This window comes from Zonotrichia albicollis, chromosome Z, assembly GCF_047830755.1.
Source record: "Zonotrichia albicollis isolate bZonAlb1 chromosome Z, bZonAlb1.hap1, whole genome shotgun sequence".
Lineage (NCBI taxonomy): Eukaryota > Metazoa > Chordata > Aves > Passeriformes > Passerellidae > Zonotrichia > Zonotrichia albicollis.
In genome coordinates, this window is record NC_133860.1 from 59,622,336 (window position 1) to 59,649,021 (window position 26,686).

Sequence of the window (26,686 nt, forward strand, 5' to 3'; positions counted from 1 at the left end):
CTCTGCCCTCTGCTTCTTGGTGATAATGCTATTTTCCAAACACCTGCCTGAGCTGTACCTGTTTTCTATTTCTGAGAAAAAAAATTAGTGAAACAAGTACTATTATAAAACATGTTTGTTTCTTAACAGTCCGTTACTGATCAAATCTTATTGAGACAAAGGGTAGCCTGAGTTCTATACTTCTATAAAGAACTTCCAGGAAAAGATACCAGGTCCTATTTGTTTACAGAGAGCTCCAGTCTGTAGTTTCAGCTACAGGTTAGGGTTACACTGAAGCAGTTTTTGCTGCCCTCTCATCTGTATTTGAAAACCAGTATAGCACCAGAGCAGATGAGGTCAAATACGTATACCAGCTATATCCAGCCCAGTCAAATTTCCTCATTCTTTTGTCTGTGAATTTGGGTGAAGCTTTCTCTGGAGAGAGTTGTTTCTTGCTCCCTGGCTAAGTTCTCCGTCAAATTAATAGTGATGTCCTGGATGTGTAGAAAAGCAAAATTTTCATGTGCCTTTGCCAACTTTTGATAATTTACCACATCTGAATCCATTGTGCTCTCACACAAAGCAGTTCTGAATCTAAACAGCAATGCTAGGAGCCTTTTTTCAACTACTATAGCATTGCCATGAATTTGCTTGTTTTAATAAAACCTGTGAGCTAATAATTATTACATCCAATGCAAATGACTCAATCAGACAGCAACATTTTCTCTGCTAGTGTTTCATCAGATTCCTAATGAGCTGAGTGTTTAAATGATGATTTTCTGTAACACCTTTCTGAAGAAGGCAAAGAGGAACTGAATTTCAGATGCAGTGATTAACCACAGCAGGGTACACCAAAACACTATACCCTGCCAAACAATGACTCAGGATTTGCATGAATTTGCAGCTTGTATAACAGTCAGAACCCGATTGTAGGAAATTTGGTAGCTGCAATCTGAGAAGGGGATTACGAAGCTGGCTTGTTATTGTAAACCTATCTAATGGCTATCTGTCTTTTCTGCCTTCTCCTGTGCCCTCCTGCATGTACACACACACACACACGCCAGACATGTGACAGTATGATCAAATAGCAGTTTGTGGACTACCCTGCCGTGCTGTGCTGGTCACCACATTCCTGCCCTGGTGCCTTACAGACTTACTGAAAATCCTGAAAGCCTTTCCAGCCCTGTGAGCCAACAGGTGAAATGACCAACGTGTCTGGCCCATCTATGCTCTGTGCAGTTCAGTGTGCCCAGCCTGGGCAAAACTTAGGCAAAAATGCCTTCTCAGATGCCTAAGAGGGAAGCAGAAGGAACTCTCCTTGGAGCAAAAGTGCTCCAAGGAGCAGCACTGGTTGAGGATCACATTTTCTTTGCAGCATGGAGGATATTTCATGTTCTGTGCTGGGGCTGCACCCTGAATGGCACGACCATTCTGCTGAAACCTGCTACATTTTACTTCCTCTTGGGCCTATATGACATCACCATCCTAATTTTGTCAAAACCATTGCTGAGGACAAAGTCAGAAACTGGAATCATAGTAGATCAGACTTCAGTGTTGAACTATTTAAGTTATACCCAAAGATTTGTAAACTTGGGTTGCTCACTTTGACTCTCTCTAAGGCTGGTCACACACTTCTGTGAGTGATCTTAATTCAGCATATAGACCCTCTGGGCGAGAGGTTGTTTCAGAAAGTTTACTGGACATGGTTTTACAGATTATTTATGGTGTAAAGGTTCATCCCCATCAAGGCGTTTATGGGAATCACAGCAGGCTAGCTGCCCACAACAATGAAATGAGAACCTCAGTACATCCTGTTGCTTGATCTATGTCCTGTATTAAAGGGAGCTGAGAAATAAGGGTGCATCAGGCAGGACCATGGCTTTGAGTTTGAGGATGTCTGTCTGCTGCTCAGCAGGCTGGATCTGAGTGTGCATGTTTGTTGTGTTGGATAATGGACAGGGGTCTATTTTTGTGTCTGTAGTACAGCCACGCTCTGGACCAGTTTTAGGGAGTCCAGATCCTTAATGCTGAAATACTGACAGCAGTAACAAGGTTTCGCTAGAGCCCCTCAGTAATAATGTTGGCAGTTAAAATTTTCACTGAGAGACATTCACCCGTCATGTGGTTCACAGTCTCTATTTTGTAGAAGGAGTAAATATGCTTCCATGTCATACCACAGACACATGGAGATGAAAAGAGATGCTTTTTAAATGCTCGGTTTTTCTAGCCATTTTGAGCAGTTATGTCTTGGGCCTTTGCTATGCTGACATAAATTGTCCATTTTCACTTCATTCCTTGATACTTTAATGCAATAAAATACATGTTACACTTTCAGCTGGCCTATTACTGTACAGAGAGCAGGGATGAGTTATCTTGCTAGCTGCCAGTCTGGAGGCTTCAGAGGGAGAAGGTTTCCTGATTTGCTCTTAGGGATTTAAATACGATACATCTTCAAAGTTTAAACAGTAAGTGTTTATAACAAGACAATTTAATGGATTTGAGCTTTACTCTGAGTTAAGTAACAGGTAAAATTAAAGTTCAGGGCTTATCTAGAGGTTTGGCTCAGAAAGAGATTAATTAGGAAAGCTTGTTTACATAATTGTGGCTTCCAGGACTAACTTCCCCTGTAAATACAGTGTGATCAGAAAGCTCTCCAGCTCAGGAATGGCTGCTTTCCAATCCCACTCCACAATGTGGAGTGCCAGTAATCTGTCCTTCAGCTCTGGCTTAATGCCCCGGGGGGCATCAGAGGTCAATAAGAGAAAAGGCCAGTTGTGGGAGAGCTGGATTTTGGCGGGTGGACATGGGAGGCTGGGATTTCATTCCCTCCACGCAGTCATCCTGCGCTATCTGGCATGCTAATGAGCCTTGTCTGGGGGCCTCCCAGTTGCTCCCAGAAGGGCACAGAGGTCTTGCACCATCTGTCAGCCTATTCAGACATCTCAGAGAACCCCCCAAAGCCTAAAAAATTGTTAGGTAACTATGTTTCTGTAACAAGACCCAGAGTATGTAAGGTGCCTTCTGGAGTTTGAAAGTCTAACATGTCCGTGTTTACACAGAGCCACAAAAAAATAGCAACTTACGCACTTGAACTTAGGTAATGTCTGTACTGTATTTTTTCTTATGCACAAATGCTGCACATTCACATGCTTACATTTCTCTTTAAGGTTAGCACATAATGAATGCTTGTCACAGGTGCAATAATTTTTGACACTTAAAACCAATTTGCAATGATAAAACATATCCAAAACCAACAAAATACTTCCAGTACATAACACTTCTAATGAAATACTTCATAACTGTAAATACTTGATAACTTTCAAATACAAATGAACACAGCATTTTACCTCCACCACTGAGAAAATGTTGACCTTTGAAATCTAGCTGTTCTTTTTTCCCCTCTCTCCCTCTCTCTTTTCTTCTATGATAATGTAATTTTGAAAAGTGTGTTTCTTAACAGTATAAAAACCAATTCTTCTTTTTGAGGCAAACAGAACGAGGGGACTCTTTGCAGAGTGGCTCTATCCTGATGGTAGAAATGGAGTTATGAAAGACCTTACAACCCACGATTAACTGTAAAATCACTTTCATTCTTCTCAGATGTGTTGTATCAAATCTGAATGTCATAAAATGCAACACATCTATTTTGGGAAAAATGATGTCAGAAAACAGCTGGCAGCAGTGATTTCTGCTGTAAGTTAACAAAGACACAAAGTCCTTTGAAATTTCATGAGGGTATGTGAAACATTATTAAGTTAAAATGGGTAGTAATAAAAAAATCTGCAAGGTACTTTTCCCAGTGATGAATTACTATCCAGGTACTGTGCATGAACAATGAATGGTTGGCTTGAAAACAGAGCTGAGAAACCTTCTCTACGAGATTTTACATTTTCCTTCTACGGCCTGCATCACTCCTCACCAATGCTCTTCTTCTTACCTTTTAATTCTGACAAAAGAAAAGCTGATAGAATGACAACATGGTAAATGTAGCACGATGCACACAGTTATTTTCCTCCCAGTACATGACATATCCGACAGGGATAGTAAATCCCACCTGCTTTTAGACTGTATCTCTCCAGAGGCCATTGCCGGGACAAGAATGCTGTAGTTATGCTGTGCTGGTGATGTGGCTGGTGTGTGCTAAGAGGAGAAGCATAAAAACTACAGATTGCAAAATTAAGTGTGAAACAATTCAAGATGTTAACTGCTAAATGTACATTAGCAGGGTAATCTCAATAAAAATAAGCCTTTTTGCCACACCTTAGAGGTCCTGTGTTCCTCAGCAAATACAGGGGATAATTCTTTAATTATGTGTCCTACCCAATGTGCATGCAGCATGGTTTCTTGCATTTTATGTGTCTGCTTATGGCAACCTTTACCTTCCTCCAGTTTTTCTGTCACTTTGTCACAAGAAAATATCTGTTCCCTCCATTCCTGAGGGCATACACAGATTGAAAGGGCTGCAAAATCATCCTGTTTCAGTTCAGATTTGCTGTCTAGTGGCTAGAAATAGGATAGTTGACAACAATTTATGATTAAGAGATTCCTGAAGAAAATGACCGTCTTGCCCTATAGAACTTGGTGCTGATTATGAATTTGAAAAGTGTTTTGTTCAAAAGTACATTGTTTTTTATGAGGAAGGGTATTCAGATTCATTACACTTCTGATATTTTTTCTATGAGTTGCATCAAATTACGGAATTTGTTAGAGTTAGCCAGTGTCATGTGTCATGCCTTTTTATTTCACCATGTTTTTAGATGGGTAAGTGGGTTTTGTTCAGCTGATTTAAACTGCTGAACTTCTCATTTTGCTCATGAGGAGGCAGGGGCCTAAGGTTTGTGGAAGATCTGCAGTCTGTGACCCATCCTCAAGCATATTTGCTCCCTCTTATCTTCTGACAAAACTATGTGTTAACAGCAGGAAAAAGTCACTGCATGAAGCTTGGGTATAGAATTATAAGGACCATTTAATTAGCAGTAGAGTGCTTGGCATTCTAAGGGATCAAAATCTTTCATTTCAGTGAAGAACACAAAGTCTGAAGTGACTAGCCTTTGAAAATGATGCCATTTGCTCCATTTTCAAATACAGTTAGTATTCTTCCATGCTAATGGCATTTCTTCTTTAGCCACCTGTTAGAAGACCCAGGAATACACATAGCATTTTCATTTGGTGCAACCACTATCAACGGGCCCCATTGTTCCAAAAATGAATGATTTCTGCTTTATCAGCTACCCTGCACATAAACACTGAGAAGTGGTGCAGAGGTACAACTGGGAAATTATTTCTTTGGCACATCCAAAATTAACACTTAAATAGTTGTTTTCTTCTTCTCTAAGCTGTCTTGGTTTTATGACCCAGCATTTTGCATTTTCTTTTAAAACAGGTGAAAATAGGGCAGTCAGAAAAGCTAATCACCATGAATTTTTAACTCAGCAAAGCATTATGCATGATTGATGTGAAAGTAACAGCTTAAAGAATATTTTTTTTTAAAGACAAGAGTGGGTATCAAAGTAAAGAACATTTCCAAAGAGGTTTCAGCTCTTTTGTCTCTAGGAAGAAATATTTGTACTCTCAGCAGCCCAGCTTTCTGAAAGGAGGGTGTCTGCACCAATCCAGTGCCAGAGAAATTATGAAGTGCCTCAGTCACTTGCAGGATGCTTTATAAAGATTATCACACTGGTAAAGAAGGGAAGAAATTCTGACTGGAGGAGAGGCAAAAAGAAGCAGGGTTCACTGCTTCAGTGCTTCAGCATCTGAGTTACTGCATGGATTTCCTACTTGGTACCTTGGCATGGGGATTACCTTTGGCCCCACAGTTCTATAATGCTTAAAGAGTTTTTAGTCCCTAAATTAAATGTTGAAGGAATACTTAGTTTTCGTCCTCCTAGCATAGGAGTGAATAAGTTGATATTATTGGTTCTCAGTTGTACGTAGAAAATGTAGATATTATATATAATAATCTTTTATTAATTTCAAGAAACTGAACAATAGAGGTGACAAGTATTCTTTTAATGGTTGGCTCAAAAGGAAGATATTCATACCTTTGGTACATACTAGTTAGGGAAACACAAGAGGATGTGTAGAGCCTAGTGCTACGGGGTTTTTTTTGGCATAAAAGGCATATTGCTACTAGGAGAAGGAGGAAGTACAGGGAAACAGAAGGCAGCATGAAACATGCGCCTATCTGAGAGCTCACTGGCTTTTGATTCCTCCCATTTATATTTTGCTTCTAGATCACAACACTTGTAAAACATCCCAGAAAAGCAACACACATTTTATCATTTCCACTACCCCCCAAACTTGGGAATGCCAGAGACATAGGTGGCAGGGAGACATGTCAGGATGGCTACCATGACGACCACATTTACCTGGCTGAAGTCAAGAGAAGCAGCTCTTCTCGTGTGTCAAGGGCTGAGGCATGCCCTTGAATCCAGCGTGCCAGGGCATCACTGCAGGGCTTGAGCAAGAAGGAGCTTTGCTAACTCCGCCCTGCATGGGGCAGGAGCTGTGTCAGGAGGGGCACTCTGTCTGCAGTGGCCAGCTTATATCCCCACTGCAAAATCCAGGGGCTGCCCAGGAGCCCTTGGGATCTTCTCCTCTGGCCTTGGGATTTGCAAGGTGCATTGGGTCGCCCTGTGATACAACCAAGGGGACATGATGCTCCCTGGTAGTGCTGCTGCGCTTTAATTAGGCTCACTGAGGACTTGCTGCCTTTTGAACACCCCATGGCTGGTTCATGTTGGTATTTGATTTGGGAACTTATTACTGCTTATTAATCTGCAAAGTAAATCACATCCTGGTGTATGGTTACTCTCACTATATTATGAAATATTCTATTTTATGAGATTCAAAACATACATACTTTTCATTAAGGTCCCTGTTACATTAGATAAAAAACTATTTTGTTTCAATGGGATACACCTGGTGTATCATACTTATTTAGAGCTTTTTCCCAGTATAAGATGAACTGCAGATATACAGTGCCTCCTGAGACTCTTAAAGAAACATTAAAAACACAAAAATAACAGCTCCTAGGGGGTACACAGGGGCATACTGCATTCAGCCCTCCCCTCAATTTTCTTTTAAGGGGTCTTCACTGTTAATAAGATTTTTCTCTAATTAACTATCAAGGCTAGACTCTGCTTGTCTATGCAGATAACTAAATGAGGAGCAGATTTTAATAATTTTGATGGATATGGAAATGCATGAATTCCTTCTCATCTACTTGGTCTCAGTTGTCAAAGTGACAGCAAATATTTCTGAAAGGATTTTATTGGGTTTCACCTGAATGGCAAGTGATACCTCAGCCCAGACCATTTATGTTCGCAAGAAGGGAGTGGTTCACATCAGACAGAAATGTGGATATGAGTAAGGCAGATACAGAGCTGTGCCAAGCCAGGACAAGAACAGTGGTGAGCGCCACATGCCAGCCTCATGTGCTGTTTCACCATCTTAGGTGCTGCCAGCTGTCTCCCTGCTCATGGCATGATGGGAGCAGCAATAGTTTGTTGGCTGTCACTCAATGAGACTGTGCTTTTATCACTAGCCAGGCCATAAGGTTGGAAATAACTTCAAAAATACCTCGTACAGTGCTGTCAGTGCTCATCCATTTTAGTGGTGCCACATCACAGGCAGTATAAACCTAATGGGCTCACAGCATTCTCCTTCTGCCCTGAATGAAGAGAAGCCTCTTGCCTTGCTAGCTGTGTGGCTCCTGCAGGAAATAACGAGAAAGGCATGGAAAACATCATTTGCACAGTCACATTTTGCATATGGAGTGCAGGCACCATCTCTGTTGGTATGAGCATGCTCTGCTGCACAGTTTCCTCTGTTTCCAACGAGCCAGCTTTTGGAATCATGTGCACTAGGTCAACAGCTCTCCAGGGCTTCTATAAACATGGGCATTTGGGCACATTGCCATTCCTGTTTGGCCTCTCTTGCAAAGCTTCCTGACTTTGCAGGACACAGGGAGTCAGGTTGCTATGAGTGCTTGTGCAACCCAGGGAAAGCACCTGAATTAGACCCACAGGCTGTCGTAACTGCTTTGAAATCAGCTGACGTCTTCCTCCAGACTCTTCGCACACAACTTTTTTCTCTAATAGGCAGTGATGTTAAGAAAGGAAAACAAGTGGTTACAGACCAGACCAAGAGATGAACTCCAGATGAGCCTGGAATTGTTTCTACTTAAGTTCCCAGCCCCAGTGATTGCACTGATTTCCCTGGGAGCACTCAGAGCATTTAGATCTGACCAGCAGAAGGGAAAAATTGCTAGAGTCATCTTAATTTACTTTTGGCCTTGACCCTTTAAGCCTAACAAACAAACAAACAGGCAAACAAACAGGCAAACAAGCAATTCCCCAAACCCCCACACCAGGAAAAAAAGTAATAGAAATATTCAGACTCCAAACATAAATGTAAACTTTTCTTTGCATGCTGGTGAAAAGGAATTCTCTTCAGGGACATAGAGCCAGAAAACATTCAAAGCATGTCATCAAAGAGAGTGGCTTGAGGAAACTCACCTGCCATGTTTGATGTTTCTTGTCAAACACAGAGTAGCCCTGTTTGAAGCGTCAGGAAACAGGGAAAAGTGTGATGTGATGTGATGTGATGTGATGTGATGTGATGTGATTGATGTGATGTGATGTGATGGACAGGCCCTGCACCCTCATGCCTGCAGACCTGCAGGTACAGGGGCCAGCAGCTGTACCTTCCGTACCCGGCTTCCCATCTGGTCAGAAATTGCCACCCAAGTCTTCCCATAAAAGGCTGCTCTGGAATTCACGGCTGGAAGTGGGAATCCTAGAGAGGTGTTGTTTCTGATTCAAAGCACCAGGGGGTGCTGAAAAAATTTCTGTGCAGGGCTGAGGGAAAGAAAGGGTGTAGGAGAAATCTCTGACCTGGCAATCCACTGCCTCTGACTGCGCGTGCATTCAGGGAAAGCAAAACCAAACTATTCAGTTTCCATGTTATCTGCAAGGACTTCTGCCAACCAGGTGTCAAAAAAGGCCCCTCTAGTGTAAATGTGACAGACCTACCAGCTGACATCTGCTGCAGTAAATGAGGGTTGTGTTCCAACACAAGTGGGCATGCTCTAATTTGAAATCAAATCTTTGAAGCTTGGAGCCTACACACCTGTGATTGATTTAACTCTAGGTCATGAAGTTTAGGGTACAGGATTTCTTTTCCTAATGCCATGCCTAAAATCACTGCTGATGTACTGTGCAGAGGAGTACAAATGAAATCTGAAGGCTCTGAGTCTTCATTTTTGTTATGTTTGCAAGGTATTTGAATGAGATTATATAATATGGCATATGAGGCTGCCTGCTTTACACTAGGAACTTCAGGTAATTTATGATCATGAAAATATTTCTTAACAAATCCTTGCAAAGGGAAGCAGTGGTATTTTTAGTTTTTTAAAAAACATGTAAGGCCTACTTTTTTTTTTCCATTTCTAATGTTCATGAGTACTTGCTTAATCCATGTAGAAGGTATCTTTCAAGTTTCTTTTTTTGCCTCTTTTCTTCATTTACATTTACTTTGAATGGGGATTTCCATGTTCCTGCAATTATGTACTGTTTCTAAAACATTCTAAGTAAAGATTTCTAAAACAACTCCTAAGAATAAAAGCTGTAGGGTTATGAGGGGCAAATTTGGAAGGAGGAGACCAAGATATATTTACTCACACTTATGAGGTTGAAAGTCAGACTAAGAATAAGATTTTTAAAAGTGTTCAAAGATCTAACCAATCTAAAAGTTTGGGAAGAGCAGCTTTAACAAAATGCTTGATCATCTCTGAACTGACTAATCTTTGGACTTGGACATTCTTGGAACTATTGCTTCCAATAAATACTAATTACAAAAAGATTTCTATATCTGATTTATTTTACAAAGATGAAAAATAGCTGATGGCTTAGCACTTAAAAATTTCAGAATGAGCTGCTAAGGGACTATTTGCACAATAATTGAAAATAATTATGAGTGTGTGCTTGCATTGCTTATTATTGCTTTTATGGTAAGGAGTAGTATTAACATGTTTCTTATTATTAAACTAGAGAGCTGGCCCCACAATTAATGCACTTCCACTGCCTGAGACCTCTGTGGCCACCTGCTGTAAGCCAATGTGTGAGTTCAGGAATTATTACAGGACTCAGAGTATTAGCCTTGGGCTAAGAAGCCTGTCAGAGCATGATTAAATGTTCCTTTAATTTTCTGTCTTTTAACAAAAGGCGTGTTTCTGTGCAATCCATCTGTAAGAGCAGGCCTTGTGCCTTTGACATCTGTGAAATCTACAGCTGTCAGAATCTTTCTTTCTTGTGGATTTCCAGGTTGGGGAAAAAGAATAATACAGGATTTTCTGTCAAAAGATTGGGTATTTTGCTGTGAAATGTAGGCCTGACTAGTATTTCATTAGCTTACAGCATTTTAAAAAAAGCCTGTGTATGCATTCTCTTTTGCCTGCACAAGATGTCTGTGTCCTGTGGCACTGATTTCATGATGATTCCCTTGCCCTGATGGCAAGTGATCATAGAGACCCACAGGAACATCTTAGATATGTGCCTCTAAATCAACACTCCCCATAATTGTTAGTGGTTTATCATGCTGGAAACTTGAGAATGTCTGCCCTGGTTCCTCTGGATGCCCTGCATCTGGATCCCTACTGAGACAGGGAAAGCACTGAGTTCACAATATCACTCCTGGGATGCCCAGTTGCAAGCTGAGTTTTTGGCATGGAAATGTAATCCTGTTTCTCTACATACACTTTGTGCCTTCCCCTCATGTGATGATCACAGGCTTGTGATGAACAGCAGCTCCATGTAGTAAACTGCACTGACTGCAACTTAATGCTTATTCAAACTGGGACTATGCCATAGTAAAAGTAAATTTTCCTATCTGCAGGGAGACAGATGATTTTAGAAATAAACCAATATTTTTATTTTCATGTGGAAGGTTAATTCAAAGCAAGTAAACAATTTTAATAACTTGAAATATAAATACTCTATTTTCAGACATAAAACTCCCTGTACTATCATTGGCAGACCATAGACTTCACTTTGTAATTAGGTGATAGTTGTCCAAAAGGTTTTCCCTTCACTAAGCACTGTGATCTGCAGCCAAACACCTTCATTTCTTATATTGCAACATTTTCAGGAGCTTGGTGATTTCACCTGGAGTTCAAATGACAATCCTCTGTGCCACATATTCACAGGCATATTGCTGGCACTCCATGAGTAGGAGGCTTGAAGGAATAGGGTGGCAGTGGAACAGGGTGGCAGCATGCCCTTCAGAGGGGAGTGTGCTGGCAGATTGTCCAGGCCAGCTGGAGAGCACTCTCTGTACTCATCCTGGCATTCGGTTTCAGGAGCTTAGAGATAAACAAGATCAAATAAAAATCAGTTTTTATTTATTTCTGCAACCTGCAGTGATGTTTCATTCTCTAAACCTGTTTTTATTTCTGTTTTTGTTTCTTTTCCTGAGTCAAGAAGCATTTGCCATGGCCATGTGTTGTTGAGGAGAATGAAGGTAGATTGCCTCTCTCTTGGCACTGTATGTGCCAAGGTGTGTGCATGGCAGAGCAGTTTGAAATGGGAGTTTGATAAAACAGTATTGTCTTACTTCTCTGTGCAGTCAGTAAAAAAAGTCAGACAGAATGACAGAATAGTTTGGGTTGAAAGAGACTTTAATGATCATCTAGTCCAACCCACTGCCATAGGACGGAGCACCTTCCACTGGATCAGAGCCCTGTCTAATCTGGCCTTGAACATCTCCAGGGATGGGACATCCACAACTTCTGTGTGTGCCAGTGCCTCTCCAACACAACATTAGAGAATTTGTTTTGAAAGTTTTATCTAATCTAATCTAACCTAACCTAAGGTGAAATCACCGTCTTTCACTATAATAGGTTTTGTTGAATGCAATCTCTAAAGCCAATTATTTGTAATAAACAAATAGCAGAATTACAGATGTTCCAACAAGCTTCAAATGTAAAATCAGACTGACACTGTCAAGAAGTAACAGCTCTCTAAACTGACATGCACATAATTAATTGTGATTGTTGTACTAAGAGAAGACAAAGACAATTCATTTTTACTTGTAAAATCTTGAAGAATGTGTAGTCAGTGTCAGTACAGCAGAGTATGTTACTACCATTGTCAAAGACAGAAGTGATGCTGCTATTGATTTGACGGAGCACTTTTCAGGATTATTGAAAAGGGGCCCATTTATCCAGCAACAAAATGCAGTACTTCCTAGGACAAAAGGTGACCACTCTGACTGCTAAAGGGAACATGATTTGGGTGCTTCAGGAAATCAGCCCTTGAGGGAACTCAGCACCTGTACCACACTTTCTTTACCTCATTACTCCCAGGTGCAATATCAGCACCTGAATAGACAGAAATCTTTCTAGAGTCAGGGTCTAGACCACAAAGGGAAGAAGTTTTCTGCACGCAGTTGACTGTGCAGGAAAAACACAAGTCAGACGACAGGATAGTTTCCAAACTGGCACATGGCCAGGTTGCTGGAGTTAACAAACTTACTTTGGCTAGGGAAGAAAAAAGCACTACAGGAACCCTTAAAGGAAGTATTCATCCATCAATTGCCTGAATTGCCCTGTTGCTGCGTGGTGGCAGATGGCAGTGCAGGGGACAAGCCTGCCACGTGTTACCTGTATGGCACGGCCAGCCTGGCTGGTGCCTTCCAGAGAGGAGCCGCCCCTTCACCCCGCTTCTCAGGCAGCTGTCTAAGCTGTTAAGTGCTTCAGTTCACCAGCAGAGCTTCTGAGGTATGGACAGGTATTTTCCAGTCAGTTTCCACGGATGCAGGACCACCTGCTTCCCAGCAATAGAAAGGTTCTGTACCTGGCCCTTTTAGAGATGCGATTTTTGACCTTTGTGAGGGGACACTGGCAAAACATTACTTTGATATCCAGATAACTAATAATTGCAGGGCCTTGGTATTTTGCTCAGCCTGCTTATTTTTCTACAGTCCAAAGAGGAATGACTAGAAATCAAGCCTATAAAAATATTATTCAAGAAATGGGTGCATATAAATTAAATACAACTAATACAAGGACATGAAAGGAGTTATCTAATAAAACCCAATTTTTGGTGCGAGCAAGTAACAAATAGGCCCTCTTGCAAATCTGAAGAAGGTGACAAGAAATAAATTTTTTTTCATTTATAATAAGCGCATAAAGTTCACTGCTCCTGACAACTACACTGATTTTTCTTGTGAGGAACACTGTGGTATTTTATTTAGGTGGTAATTTTAGCACGTGTGCAGACAAGTACTATTGAAAAACAGAAATGGCAGACTGTATTTTTTTTTTGTTAGTATGAGAATACATAAACAGGAAAAAAAAGTTAAATATTTCCTTTATTAGCAAAAAAACCCACTCCTTTCTATACTGAAGAAAAATGACATGTATATATTCCTTGAAGTCTTACCACAGCAGATGAATTTGCAATTTCTAGTCTTGAAACTTTTAATTCCCCATTTGCAGGGAGGCGGAAGATATCAATTTGCTTCTTTTCAGCAGTGCACCAGAGCTGTTCTCAGGCTGTGTTTGATGTCTGTTTATCTACCAGTCTCCTAAAAAAGCACAAACTTCAGCTTGACTGAGGTTTGCAAATGAGCACTCACTTGGGAGCATCAGGCCTGTTTTCAATTGACTTATGCTTTAGAGACACAGTCAGTCAGAAGGCACAGCTTTAAAGTCCCTAACCACATCAGAAGGAGATGAAATACATGTACATAATTTTAGCACTTTTGTGAGATGCACAGACTTTTGATAGCGTCAGACAGCTTCCCTTTTACACTCTGGCTCACCAGCCCAATTTGGATCAGTAGGTATGTATGATGAACAAAAATGCCACAAGGCTAGTTTGGCTATCTTGGACTCGTATGGTTTTGAAGCTGATGGGAAGATTTTTGCATGGTGAGATGCTGTCATGTATTTTGTGTGATGCAGGGCAAGGAAGGGCTGATGTGGGAGGGAGAAGAACCAATTGACCAAAGTATATTGGGGCAGAAGTTAACTATATTTTATGTCTGAGGACTACTTGATGTGAAAGATGGGAAAAGTACCCAAGGAGACAGGTGCTTTTCACATGGAATTTCAGTTGAGAGGGAGGAACTATCAAAGAACAGCAACATGCTAATATTTGTGGTGAGAATGTTTGGTACAAGACCGACTTATGGGGGAGGTAGGAAAATAATGCAAAGCCAGCAGGCTTTTGGACAGCCAGACAATAATGGGCTTGGAAAATACACAAGAAATGATCACATAGAAAATTTGCTTAAAGGTGAAACTAAAAACCCTAGTGAGAGTTAATAATCCCATATGACAAATGTAATGCTGATTCAACCTGAGGCAGTTTGGGAGGCTGGAAGTTGTAGCAAGGAAATAAATCTAAATATTTACTATGAAATTGGAGATAGGAGAGATGCAAATGTTCAGGCTACCTGAATAAGTATGAGGCAAAAGCATGAAGAGTTAGGGATGAATTGAAGATGGTCAAGCATGGACTGAAATAAGAGTACTGAGCAGACTTCTATAAGGGCAGTGTTAATAACAGGCAGAGTGAGAGAAGTGGTAACCCATCACTGGATGGAAAGGGAAAGCTAGATAGTGCTGACAAGGCTAAAATGTCTGATGCTTGTTATGGTTTACTTTTTACCAGAAAGGCCAGCTGACTCAGCAGTAGAGAAGTAAGAGTTGAGGACAGACTGAAACAGAAAATATTTAGCTAAGGCAGAGATTTCCAGTTTGTCTGGACCTGACTTGAACCTGGAGGACTGACTGTGCCCAGCCTTGAGCCGCACCTTCAGGAGTGTCTGTCCTTGTTGCAGAAGGCAGGGGACTCTAACAGGTAATGAAAGTCCACAGCTCTAAAAAAACACAAATGAAGAGGAGACTGACGTTATCGGCTCTGACTACAATTTCAATTCCTAGAAAAGTGCTGGAACAAATACTCGGACTGAAATACCAAGAAGATAAATACAGGATGAACAACAGGCAAAATGAGTGTTCTCAGGACAAACGATTTCAAATCTGTCTAATTTTCTGCCCTGGCAGCATGTCAGGTTCTGTGCACAGCAGTCGGTTTTCTTGATCTCTCAGTAGGACTGAGAGGTGACAAGCAGGTGACATCCTGATAGACAAGTTGAAGGGACAGAATCTGTAAAAATTACTCTAAAGGGAGTGCTCAGCTAAGAAGCCAAGTTCTAGGTGTATTGATTAGCTGCAATATGTCAAGCCAGAAGAGTGTGACATTGTTGCAGCCCACCCTTTTTTGCATTCTCTCAGTGTTTTTCCAAATCACTTGTAAAGTCAAGCCAAGAGCATGTTGGACAGGTTCAATTAATATTCCAGTGAAAAGAGTCAGAATTCCACCTAGGAATGTGGTTAGAGCTTGCTATGATTGTGGTAAACTGGATATAGCTTCAAAAAATAACATGCAGTTTATTAAGGGAACTGCAGCAGAAAACCTTTGGAAGGAGTCATATGGAATAAATCTAGTATTTCTATCACATGAGCAAAACCAGTTACCAAAAAATTGTTTGGAACAGTCCTATCTTTTACAGCAGGTCACACACTGAAGACGAGTCAACAATGTCACCCTGTTGTATAAAAGGTAAACATCCCATGGAGATATCTGACCACATCTGTTTGTTTTAAGATGCATTGTGTTCAACCCACAGCTGTCCTGAATTAGACACTGGACTTCCAGAAATAGATAACTATCTAAATAAAATCCAAAGGAAAGAAATTAGAAATAACACATGTGAGGACAAATTTATGGTACTGGAAACTGTAAAGGGAAAAAAGACTGAAGGAAGACTAGACAATGATCCTCAAGCCCAGAGTGTATGTATCTTCATAAAAGAGGATATTTTTTCTATAGGTCTACTTGTGCTAGAAAATGAGTTAAAATTGTAGTAGACAATTGACAGGAGCAACTGCTAGCAAAGTCTTACTGCCAGTATGAGAGAGGAATTGCATGGGGTATTAAAGAATGTCACAAATCTCTTTGTGCCTGGAAGAAGAGAGGAGATGGTCTACAAGATCCTTGGACATTGAATTAATACTTTTGAAACAAATGAAACAAATTTGTGAACTCAAACTGTGGATTGACAGATAAATACACACAGTTTCTTCATTATTAGAAGACAGGAGATAGCCCCCTGCACTAGAAACTTCTTTTTGACATCACTTGCAGCCTTTTTCTCTATGTTAAGAATTTTCCAACCATATGACTCTTAAGAAAAGTAAAACAGATAGAGGCTTTTCAAAGGTTTTTCACTTACCTGTTTAATCATCCTTCTTTCTGTGTTTGGGACTATATGGACATCACATGCGTATGAGATTTGTACTCTGCAATCTCATTGTTGTTTTCCGGAGGTCCCCTGCTGACTGCAGGGTATAGTAAAATGGTTTACTGGTTTATGCATTCTTACAGAAAGACATAAGTGAGATGATATGTAAAACTGGCTGTGTGCTCAGAGCTATAAACAGCAGATTTGCTGACTAATAAGTTTTCAGATACTCTTGTCTTGATGAACCAGAATGAACCAGATTAACCCAGAAATTTTGCTATACCTCTAGATACAGCTATTAATATTTACATTGCCACATTATCACTAAGTTTCAATGAAAAGCACATACAGAAAAAGTATGAAATGTGGACTTAACATATGAGAAGTTGATGTGCTCTATCCCCAGGTCATCGAAACTTTTTTTTTGCAGGTCTAGTGATTAAAAGTGTTCGATAAAGGCAGAGGTCAATCTTTCATAGACTTTCAGAGCATCTCTTCTGAAACTAGACTGGTTGGTTATCTCATCTGATTTTTACAGATTTGGTTGTGCTACTCATGAAAGTTTGCACTAGGCTAAGACAAATGTACAGATTATTTTTATTTTCTTTATTAGAGGACAAAATGTTGAGACAGACTTAGCCTGTTTTTCCAAGACATTCCCCACCTGAAACAGCTCCCCTTCTGGCTCTTGCTGAGGAATTGGGAGATCAGAGTGAGCAGGGTCATGTTTATTTTTGCTGAATTTAAACCTCAGATAGCTTCTGTGCGCAAAATCATCAAGTTCCTGTCCATTCCAAGTCTGATGGGTTTTTCCCTGCATCTCTCTTTTTTCTTAGGAGAAGTATAGAAATAAGGTTTTATAAAATAGCAAGGAAATTCAAGTGTTCTCTCCCTGACTCTTACCCTCAGCAGGGCTTCTCCTTCCTTGTGAGCAACTAAAAGGATTCTTCTGAATTGCATAATGTGTTTCCTAGGCCTTGGTTCAGCTGATAACTAGGGTAAGGTCACTGGAAGGCTCCCAGAGGGTTTGCTTAGAGGAAGTCCTTGCTGTGCTAATACTGTTGCAAGCAGCTGCAGATTTAATTAGAAAATTTGCAAGGGAGCTGTTATTTCTAGTGGAAATAGTTAATTAGCCCCATGAAGACAATTGTCAAGTAAAGCTGTCCTGAAGATGTGTTTCCTGTCAACTCAATAAGCATGTTTAAAGTCTTGGAGATGGCTACAGTTTTATTTACAAGCTATTGCATCCCTTGCAGTCAAAGGGATGGTGTGGTAGGTGTGGTCTAGTCATATGAAAAGTTTCTGTCTTTACCTCAGGTGAAGTAATGAGATATGTATATTAACTAAGCAAGATAATTTGTCTTAGGGGTGGTTGCAGCATGAGATGTAGCAAACAGGAAGAGTTTGGACTAAGCTGTCATACATTGAACAACCTCTCTTATCAAAGCCTATGAATTTTATTGGTGCAATTAATTGCTTTGAAATACATGGCCTTGCTGTTATGAGTAAAATGAGGTCAATATTTCATCTAGGCCACCTAGATCTTTTATTTTTGAGATGGGTTTAAAACATGTAGCAAGTTTGCCCTTTCTGATTTGACTTGTGTTTAGGCTCTGTTCAAAGTCCAGTAATGTAAAGAGGTTCATTTATGTTACTGTTCTGCGACTGACAACCAAAAACTAAAAAAAGACTATGCAGACAGGAATACACACATTCTTAAAAAGAATTTATCTATGCTGCAAGGAGTTTTCATTAAGAACTTTGCCTTTGTTATCTAGGGAGAGCCCTGATCTACTTCCCATGGCAGATCATAACAGTTTAGTTCTGCTGCAGCACAGGGGCTTAATCCTAAACCACTAATCGCCCTAACCTCCTGTCAGATAAATTTAAATTGAAAACCAAAAAACACAGGCCAAAAAGTATGTGAGTAGGGAGTGGAGGTTAATAGCTGGGTATTTATGATTGCAAAGCAATCATATAGACTGGCTTGCACAAGTGAGATGTCCTAGGAAATTTTAAGTTAGCCTCAAGAGTTTCTTAAGGGTGACTAAACATGGAGATCTGGTTTTTTCATTTTAGCTCTATTTACTGTTATCTTCGGTCACTTTGCTGAGCTGTTACATGGTGTGGGTGATGCAATTGGAATTGCATCAGGATCACATGAGGCAGGAGATGCACCAGCAGCACACACTGTAGGAAAGGAGGGTTGGACTGAGTCATGCTGTGTAATATCTTCTGCACGGGAATGGCGGGGCTGAGCCCCAGCCCCAGGCCTGGCCCTCCTGCAGCTCCAACTCATCTTCCCTAGAGACAACCAAGTTCACACATACCCTTCCCAGCAGCCTGTCAGGGCTGAGAAATATGAATGTTCGTGTCTCATGAATCATCAGCACCCAATCCACTCAAAACTTAACTTCCCCTGAGAGCTTTAGGACTCTGAAAGACAAAATAGCAGGGTTAGCACTCCATGCTGCCATGGTTAATGCCCTCTTTTTCTATCAATATTCATATGCATCATAGTTCTTGTAGGATTTTGGTGGAGTTCAGGTAGATAATTGAGAACTTGGAGGACTTAAATCTATGGAATGAATGGGCTGGCTGCAGGCTGAAAGGAGCTATAGGAAACATATTTCCTGAAATATATATTTAAAGGGGGAAAAAGGAAATGTGAATTCTTGAGATGGAAAGGAAATCACAATTCCACAATAAGTTTGGGAGTTATCCAGTGGAATATAACAATAAAGTTCAAGGAATCATCAGAAAGTCCATTATATTTGTTATTAACTGTAGGAAAAATATTTTGCTATTTTATAGCTCTGAGGGGAAGCATCATCACTTTACACACAACACCAGCCAGACACTTACTAGAGTCTGGCAAAGGAGTGGACCATGTCCTCATTAACGCTGGCAGGTGGGTGAAGAGGTGGTGGCCATGGCAAGCCCAGGCAGCTCCTTCACTGAGGCTGGGTTAATCCCAAGGAGGAAGGCTCAGCAAAGAACTTCCAGCCAACATTGCAGCCATAGCAACTGCAGGCAAATTATAAAGCTGGGATGGAGGACAGAAGTTTTGACAGAAGAGGCATCATCCATCTGGGCAAGGTTAAGCCATAGTGGCTTGGAATGTCCTAAAAGGACAGATAAAATGATAGCTGTAACATTTGTAAAGAGGAAACGCTAAGTGTTTCTGAAACCATTAACATCTTGCCAAGATGAAGAAGGAAGAGCCAAGTTTGGTAAACATGAAAGAGAAATTATCTTTTTTTATTTTTTCTTTACTAGAGAGGGCCCTTTTAGGAAAATGAAATTGCTTTCAAGGACAGATTTGTTAAGATCTGTGTTGTTAAAATGGGGTTTTGGGGTTGATGATTCTTGATGGGTTTGTTTTTGGCTTTGTTATTTTGTGGGTGGATTTTTGTTTAAAAGCCTTTTAAAGCATATGGCTTTTACACTATATAGATTATCTGTTTTGAAAATTTTCTTAAGACATAATCAGAAGTCCAAATGTCAAAAAAATTAAACATGTTTTGTGAAGTAAAAAAAAATAAAATTGGATTTTACTTTTAATTTTTAGTTGCTCTAGTTTGGTATTTTCCACACTATCTGTTCATGATTTTTTCAAGATTTTAATTTTCTGCTTCCATTTCTGGCCAGGGCACTTCTTGATGTCTCAAAATCTTGTTGTCTCAAAAGAGCTGTAGGCACGCACTTGTGCTACTAGAAAATTTTGTTGCCTTTAACAACAGCATGAAATACTGTTACAGTGTGAAATATTGTAACAGGGAACAGGGAATTACACTACGCAAAATTTTAGATTTCTGCAAGGGGAAAGGAGACAAAGTGACAATCTGTAGTTTTAAAGATGAGGGGAAAAATATATTTTATCTGTTTAGTTTTGGATAGACTGGAGAGAAAGTTTGAGTGAGAATGGGAAAACACATACACAGATATGACTTGTCTGTGTAAAATAAACCCTGTGAGGTGCTTGATGCTGAAAAGTTTTGCTATAAGGAATGTGCTATCAGACTACAGATTGTGAAGAATTCTTGCACACCTTGTGAAGCTGCTGCTGCTGCTAGGTGCCACCAAAAGGAGAAGCTGGAATAGATTCTTCTTCTCTGTCAGGCTGAGCGTGGCCTGTAACAAATATCATAAAGGTCTGTTTCACTGTGGACACTGCTTTTTAAATGGACTAATTACTTCAGCAGCCCAAGGAACAAACATTTGATGGTAATTCAGCCCTTCAGTCTGGGCCTCCTGCAACAGCAGCAGTCCTCCCTCTGTCTTTGTGTGGTCTCTGGCTCTCTCCTGCCAGACCACATTGACTTTTTGTGATCAATCCATTAATCACTGCATATGTTGTACAATATTCTTATCAGCTTGAGAAGCAGCACAGCTTTTTCCAGGAAGCGCTTTGGAGGGGCCCCACATTCCATGTGAAGTCTCCTAGTACCAATATGCTCTGGTATGGAATGACATCAAACAAACTAGTGATTTCCTTGGAATGTGTCCTGGAAACTTGAGTTGTTGATGGCATCTGACATCTCATTTGCCTTGAAGTTAAAATTTTGATGATGTCTAGCCTGGCTCTACCTTTATATAATTATAAACCATGGATTTTAAGCTGTCTAAAAGAGATTAAACTGTTTTCCAACCAGCTGCTCCGGTCTGATGTTTGGCATATGGGTAATGGATAGAGTTACCAATTTGGAAATATGTGTAAAATTAGTAAACACCTTCTTAGAAAAAAGGGTAGAGAGATCAGTGAATTTTTCAGAAATCTAGGAGACAAATGCTGTTTTCTAGTTGCCATAATAATTTTAGAGAGGAACATTTACTTCTTGCTTTCAATATAAATTTCCATTGCATATAGCACCAGCATTGAGCAGGGACAGAAAAAAAGCTGCTCCAGGGGTATAGGGCCATGCCTATACTTTGCATAACTTGTAAAGCATCTCTCAAATCAGTGGAAGGCTCACATGAAATGAAGTTCTGTCACACAGCCATGAGATTTTCCTGCTCTTGCAAGGGTTTCATGGTCGTTGTGTGTATGCTCGTTATTTAAAATACAGGTATGACTCTCCCTTAGTTGATACTACAGCATCTCCAGCACTCAATTCTGAAAGCCATTCTTGGTGCAACATTCATATCTGTAGAATCTGGAACTACTTTCTATCAAATATTTTGTGCTTCTGTTTTCTGGGGGTGGGAGGGGTGGGCTCTGCATGCTTGGAAAGCATCATTGCCTTCCCAGGGTGAGTTTCTGCCACAGCTGGTGAAATGCAGCTGCTGGGTGGGCTGGCACCAAAGCCAAGCATGTCAGGTGGGATACTGCCTGGTGCTCTGGCACAGCTGTCTCGCAGTTTCTGTTGATGTCTTCAGAAGTGTCCCGTCTCGGCTGTTTTAATGGCCTGGAAAGGCTCGGGATGGCCTTGGGGCAGCCCGCTCTCCAAAGGACGAAAGGAGTCTTCCGGTTTTTCGGTCTTCAGTGTTGTTTATTAATTCTTTATCTACAATATTTTCTCTTGGCCCAACAGAGGTCCGCACAGCAAGCCAGCCATGAGCACACTGACTGCCCTCGGGGCGGTCACTTATCTTTATACCAAAACTACGTGTAAGATATTCACCTCTTCTCCCCAATACCTTTCACCCTTATTGACAAGTGCACATTCAGTAAGAACCAATCTCAAAGTGTCACCACCACCATCGAAGATGGATGACAAGAAGAAGAAGAAGAAGGACAGGACACGCCCTAATTCCTCCATCTTGTCCCTTAAAAACCCCCCTGTACCGAAATTCCAAAACCTGTATTTGTATTTCACACTATAATTAATCTATCTCTTCACCATTTATCCCTGTGTGATCCTCCCTGTTCGGTTTATCTCGGCTGTTTGAGGGGCCTGGAAGGCCCGGGGGTGGCCTTGGGGCAGCCCGCGTATCGAAGGACGAGAAGAGGCTTCAGTTCTTCTTTCTGGTTTTATGTTTATTAATTGTTTATCTAAAAGATGTTCTTTCAGCCTAACAAAGATCCGCACAGCAGTCAGCCATGGGCACACTGTCTCCCCCTCCGGGGCAGGCACCTATCTTTATACCCATTGTGACGTGTACAATATTTATCATTTTTCCCCAATACCATCTATTCTTATAACTCGGTGTACTCTTAGTAATAACCAATACAAAGGTGCCACCGTGGCCAAAGAAGATGGAGGAGAAGAGGAACAGAAGGAGGACAGGACACACCCCAATTCCTCCATCTTACTCCTCCAAACCCCCCTGTACATAAATCTTAAACCCTGTGTCTCACTCTCTAATTAACTAATCCCTTCACCATTCATCCCGGTGAAGCCCTCATCCTTGTCGTCTCCTGTGTAGGGTTAAAGTCCAGCTACCAGACACTTCTGGCAACATTCCAGGAGTCCCGAGCCCCCCCCCAGGGTCTCGGAGGCTCAGCACCTCAGGACTGAGATCTTGAGATCCGACATCTCCCCCTTCTGTTTGCCCCAAGAAAACCTCTTTTACAATCCAATTCATGGCATCTGGGACGACATGGATGAGGACTAGGAAAGCTATTACAATATAAAACCTTAAACTATTAAAACATAAAATCCTACCCTTAAAATTCTTCTCCAAATAGGAGAAATGTCAAAGAAATCTGCCCTTAAAATTCCTCTCCAAATGGGAGAAATGTCAAAGAAATCTACCAGCTGATCAATATATGATCCTTTGTCAGTTTCCCCTGTAATAGGTAAATTTGCCCCATTGCCTATTGCAATTCAAGACCCCAAGGAGAAAACCCCCCAGAGTCTTTCGTTCTTATACAGAAATATTCAAGACCCCAAAGGGAAAACCCCCCAGAGTCTTTCGTTTCTCTTGTTTCTCTTCTGAGTTGTCCTTTGCAGTCTGAGTCCCGACTTTTGTCTGAGTATTCGTTTCTTCTTATATCTTGTTGAGGAAAATCGCTGCATAGTTGCAGAGTCGTTACGAAATGATGCTGTATCTCTGCTGAACCGATCTGGCATGTCATGCACTTCGGTCATTCCCCCACGAGCGGCGCTGTCACCGGGCTCCGTGGCTGGGACGACTGCATGAACACAACTGCCTCTTTGTTCCGCGATTGTTGCTGTTTGCAAGCTCACTCAGGGGTTACCTAGTTTTTGATTCAACTGACAATAGGGTTAGAAAACACACAAGCCTCCCCAGGAGGGGAGAGGCTTGGACTCCACGAGGGTTTTTTACCAAAGGCACCAAGTCTGGAGAGGGCCCCTCCTCGCCTGAGACGTCACCGTGGGTCTGGCCCGCCCCCGCCCGCGCTCTTTACTCTGCGCATGCGTGCTTTCCGAGCCGCCCTCTGTCTCTCCCGAGGTAATTTTTTCCTCTCCCTTTTTATTCCGCCTCTGAATTTTCCCTCCTCGGTCTGCCCCTGACTGTCTCCTCCTCCTCCGACGCTGTGTGTGTGTGGCCCTTCGTCAGTGTGTGCGGCCGCCCCCGCCGGCACCCGCGCCCGCCGCGACTCGCTCCGGGTTTTTTGCGTCACAACCGCGCGCCCCCTGCGTCTCACCGCAGCTTTCTGGGATTGCGCAATTTCCCCCATGCCGCTGCCCATGTCGGACGCCCCTGCTGCGCTGGCATGTGACTTCTGCCCTCCCGGGTTCTTGCGAGTTTTGCCCGCCGCGCGCGTTTCTGCTACCTTGCCGGCCCCCGGGGCCGCTGCACCCCCCGGCCCTGAGCTTAGCAAAGCCGTATCTGAACACGCGTCTCTTGTTTTTTCTTTACCCGCGCTCCCCGCCTGCTCCGCCGCTGCCTGGCTGCCGCGAGAAAGCGCCTCCCCCGGTCCCCTCTCACCCCCCCCCTGCTCCCCCTCTGCTCCTGAGTCCTCCATGTTCTCTGGGCTTTCAGGACGCTTTTTGGGAGTTTCCCGGGGTTTCTGGGTTTTGGGACCGGGTATTTTAATAATATTTCTTGCTCTTTTTCTCCAAGAGCATTTTCCTCTCGGCCTTTTAAGGCCAGAGCTAATTTTTTCCGGAGTCTTGCTCCCCCCTCTTTTGAGGGCCCCCCCCCAGACGTCTGCTGCGTCTGTTGGGTTATTTCTTCCTGGCCTTTTAAGGCCAGAACTAATTTTTTTTTTGTGTATGTTTGTGTCACACCTTATAAGGTGGACAAAATTTCCCGTTGTTCCTGGGAAGGTGTGCCCCCCATGTTCTTATTTTTCAGGCTTTCTTACCGAATCTGTCGCCAGAGCAGTCTGGACGTCTCGATCACTGTCCAGCAGATCAGGAGAAGTGGTTCCAGGGCGCCTTCTGGTTCCAATCCGGGCTGTTCTGCTACGATTGTCTTCGGCAGAAACTGAGAGGTGGAATTCTCAGTGACTGCTGTTTTTTTTGCAGTCTCTGTTGGCTTTTTTTTTCTTCTTCTCTCTTTTTCTTCAGGGCTTTGAGAGTGGTGGTGGTGCCTCCCCCGAAAGGTTGTGGTGGTCAGAGCTCACCCAGTGGAAGCCAAATGCCGGTTTATCTCCCCAAAAGGTTTTGTGGTGGTCTCTGCTCACCCAGTGGAAGCCAAATGCCGGTTTATCTCCCCGAAAGGTTTTGTGGTGGTCTCTGTCCGCCCAGGGAACGCCAAATGTCCGGTTTATCTCCCCCCGAAAGGTTGTGGTAGTTCGAGTCCGTCCAGGGACGCCAAGTGTTCGGTTTATCTCGGCTGTTTGAGGGGCCTGGAAGGCCCGGGGGTGGCCTTGGGGCAGCCCGCGTATCGAAGGATGAGAAGAGGCTTCAGTTCTTCTTTCTGGTTTTATGTTTATTAATTGTTTATCTAAAAGATGTTCTTTCAGCCTAACAAAGATCCGCACAGCAGTCAGCCATGGGCACACTGTCTCCCCCTCCGGGGCAGGCACCTATCTTTATACCCATTGTGACGTGTACAATATTTATCATTTTTCCCCAATACCATCTATTCTTATAACTCGGTGTACTCTTAGTAATAACCAATACAAAGGTGCCACCGTGGCCAAAGAAGATGGAGGAGAAGAGGAACAGAAGGAGGACAGGACACACCCCAATTCCTCCATCTTACTCCTCCAAACCCCCCTGTACATAAATCTTAAACCCTGTGTCTCACTCTCTAATTAACTAATCCCTTCACCATTCATCCCGGTGAAGCCCTCATCCTTGTCGTCTCCTGTGTAGGGTTAAAGTCCAGCTACCAGACACTTCTGGCAACATTCCAGGAGTCCCGAGCCCCCCCCAGGGTCTCGGAGGCTCAGCACCTCAGGACTGAGATCTTGAGATCCGACACCTCCCGTCCTCAAATAGCTGTTACGTCCTGTGCAGGATCAAAGTCCAACCACCAAACACTTCTGGCAACGTTCCAGGACCTCCGAGCCCCCCAGGGGTGGTCTCGGTGACTCTGCACATCAGGAATGCTGTGCTGAGTTCTCACACAGAAGGACTCATATTGCTAGCTCAGAACACTCAGCATAGCTTGGAAAAGTGCTGTTCTACTCCAGAACTAGGTCACTGGGAAAAATGGGAGCAAATGGAAAAGATCAGTTTCTCAGAGGGGTGATTTCTGTTAAGACAGTACGTGGTCTGTTTTGAAATGGCTTAGGAGAATTATTTATGCCTGTTGAGCACTACAAGCAGGTCATCATTTGCAACAGATTTAGGCTTTACAAGTGACTGATAGATCGTGCTGTGACCCAGTTACGAAAAACATAATCTCCGGTACCTGATGGTAGTTTAAATAGTTCAACACTTCAATATGAGCAATATTTTTCTTTCCTTATTAAAATATGAGTTGGCACTCACAGCTTTTCTGAGGTTCCCCGTCCCACTCTATTTCCAAATTATTGTTTGAAGGTAGTTGCCGACAAAATGTCTGGAGAAGTTAAAATATTTTATTATCTTATTAGAGAAAGAGAGGAACGAGATAAAAATGTTTTGGATGCCTGCTGGAGAGCCACCTAAATGAGGATTTTTTTCCTGTGTACCTCCACAAGAGGTATCCTGTGTTATGACCATGATATTTTCACTTCATGCTTTGTGACCTTGTCATTTGAAGGCAGATCTGAGTCAAAGACCTGCCTTCAAATGGAGTTTAATTGGTCTGACTAAGAGGTAATCCAAATCTAGTCAGCTTGAATGAAACCGTAAACTAGTTGAAGCAATACTCCCAGTCTGTTCATTGTCTTTCCCAAAGACACGGAAAACCAAAAAAAAAAACCCCTGCACAAACGAGAAGAAAACCATCTCATTGGAGAAAAATAAGTGAAGGGATGTGAGGAGCTATTTAACCACTACAGACCTGCATTGACGGTGATGTCTTGCATGTTCTGAAAATTCAGGTTGCAGTTCACAGTCTGCAGGCGACCCTATGCTGCTCATCCCAGCTGCAGGCAGAGCAC